The following is a 3,241-nucleotide window of genomic DNA, read 5'->3' as shown; positions in this document are numbered from 1 at the left end:
TAAATATATCAAGTTTCCTAATATTAAATCAAAATTAATAGGTTGTTAATATTTGGAATAACGGGTCATCCATAACGTACGTACGCTTTTATTGCGACCTTCCCAAATAATCGTTTATATGCGCTAGTTAATCAAAAGTTATGTTACGGAAAATAAAAGATTAAGAGAAACGGAGGATTGCAAAAAAAAAAAAAAAAAAAAAGAGAAGACCTTCTCAACTGTAGTGTGAACAAAATGAAAAAAATATTTTAAGCGAGACACGTCTATAATGAGTAAATAGGGGTTTGTGGTTATTGAACCCATTACACTCTTAAACCTTAGACTTTATCAAGAAGTTTGGTTGAAGTTAAAACGAAAAACAATCCTATTAATAATATTTCGAAACAATTCGGCACACCAATAATCTTTTCTAACTCCATTAACAAAATCTTTAACTCTATTAACAAAAAACTCGTTCTTGCTTGACTCGTTTTTGCTAAGTCACATCCTTTTACTGTATATGTCCCAGCATGCTCTAAGAACTTTTATTTTCCTAGCTTTTTCTTCCGCACTTCTATCCTTTGGAACTCTCTCTTATCTTCATGTTTTTTTGACTCATACAATCTACAAACTTTTCAAGTATTTTGTCAATCTTTTACCTGCTCTTTAACTCTATTCTTTATTTTCAAGTAACGCCAAACTTAATAGTGGTTGCTTACAGCCTTGTTGGAAGTAAATCAGAATTGAAAAAATTATTTTCGATTTTTATTATTTGGTACTGATATTTGTACTATTTACATTTTTTTAGGTAAGGTAAGGGTGAGATGATTTAAGTCATATTTTTTAAGCTACTTTTGATATTGAGCACAAAATGTAGATATTAATGAAATTAAAGAATTAATGAAAGTTTCTCAATGGTTTAAATCACACAAACTTTCTCTGAATATTGAAAAAACAAATTGGTTTCTTTTTCATTCTAACTCTTAAAAACGTCTACTTCCAATCGAGCTTCCTCCTCTTCTTTTTAATGGCGTTCTAATTAAGAGAGCAACATGTAAAAACTTTTTAGGAGTTTCAGTTAATGAAAATCTCACATGGAAAAAATATATCGAAAACATTACCTGCAAAATTTCGAAAAGTATAGGTATATTATATAAAACAAGAAGCATGGTAAATAAACATGTTTTAATTCAACTATACCACTTATTTATTCATTGCCACATAAACTATGCGAATGCGGCTTGGGGTAGTGTTAATAAAAGTAAATTAGAACCTCTTCATCGCCAACAGAAACATGCTGCACGTCTTATTAATTTTAAAGACCGTTAAACGCATGCTAAGCTTCTTTTTATTGAAATGAATATTTTAAACATATTTCAACTGAATATTTTTAATGTACTGTGTTTTTTGTTTAAATGTAAAACTTGTACAGCTCCGGTTTCTTTTCACAATTTATATTCCTTAAAAGAAAAAAATAAATATAATTTAAGAAATGATAACTTCCTTCTTCAACCAGTTTTCAAAACCAATTTAGGCAAGTTTTGAATTTCTTTTCGAGGGGCGTTTTTTTGGAACAATATAGTTTTTAAACATTTTGATTTTTTTCACGACTGGAACTTTTTCGTATTTAAAAGGAAATTAAAAAATATCATTCTCTCTATTGAAAGCATACTTATATATTTTTAAATTTAGTTGTTTTGATTTATTTATAATGTTTTTACGAACTCTAATATAAAAAATATTTATTTGACTATGTACTTGTATCTATAAATATTTATTTGACTATATACTTGTATATATAAATATTTATTTGACTATATACTTGTATATATAAATATTTATTTGACTATATACTTGTATATATAAATATTTATTTGATTATATACTTGTATATATATAAATATTTATTTGACTATATACTTGTATATATAAATATTTATTTGACTATATACTTGTATATTTAAATTTTGCTTTATTAATTTTATTTTTGTGCATCATGTTAATTTAATTTATACATTTTATACCTATCAAGTCTTGTAATTATATAAAACGTTAATTTTTACTTCCAACTTTCGTTTTATAAACTTTATTTGACTTCCTTCTTTATTTTATACACATAAAATTGTTTTAACACGTAACGATTGTAAGCGGTTCTTCTGTAAGTTTCCGCGTGCTTATTTTATATGCAACAAAATTTACAATTTTTTATTTATATGCATTTTTTTTCATTTATTTTATTGTATTAGTTATTGTGAAGAAATAATAATAAAAAAAAGACATCGCGAAACAGTCTATTTTTTAGCTGCTTGTGGTTAGACATCATTTTGAGTAAACCGCATTTTAAAAAAAATTATATTTAATTTGTAAAGATGTGCAAGGAGCGTCGATTTGGTTTTTGTTCAATAGACCAACATTACCCCATTTAGAGGGGTAATATAGGCATAAGTCTATTCAGTGGTAGATCTTTGCAAATGGCAGTTGCTTTTTTTAACGGTAAAAGAGAAAAAGAAAAGATAAATATAAAGAATAATGATAAAAACCAAATTATTTTTACAAATTAATAGTTATTTATATTATAAGCATAAATATTTCGCTAAAATCAATATAAAATAAAATTAAATAAATATATCTTAAAAATCATCTTTAAACAAACGCGCACATAAAACGCGCGCATAAAGAGTCATGTAAAAGGAAGAAAAGTAAAAAAAAGAATTTCGAATTGTAAACAAATAAAATATAAATAAAAAGAAAAGAAGAATTAAATAAAACTAATAAAAAAGAAAGAAGAAAAAGCAAAAGTGGAGCTGGAAGATTGTAGTGGAACTTATGAAGAATTTAGTTTGTTTATTTTATAATACGTTTTTAACTTAATGTAGTTATTTTTTATTTTTTTTATTTCTAGCTTTGTTTTGTCTATTTTTCATTAATTATTTCTTTTTTCTTTATTGTTTATTGTTATATTTACTTATACTTATTATGACTATATATCTATATAGTTTGTTAACTTAATTACTTTAGTTTGACTTATTAACTTATATTACTATAAACCTAATAATTTATTATTATATATTTTCATTTATTATAACTATAAAATTTTATTTATAATTATTCATAATTTTTTATTATTTTAATATAATATATTTTCTTTTATACTCATTACTTATAATTTCACTAATTATAACTTATAATTGATTACAACTTATAATTATAATCAATTATAACTTATAAACGATCTTAATATGCTTAAACTAGGGTGGCCATC

The sequence above is a fragment of the Hydra vulgaris genome, chromosome 02, assembly GCF_038396675.1.
Source record: "Hydra vulgaris chromosome 02, alternate assembly HydraT2T_AEP".
Taxonomy (NCBI): Eukaryota; Metazoa; Cnidaria; class Hydrozoa; order Anthoathecata; family Hydridae; genus Hydra; species Hydra vulgaris.
Note: the sequence above shows the minus strand (reverse complement) of the source record.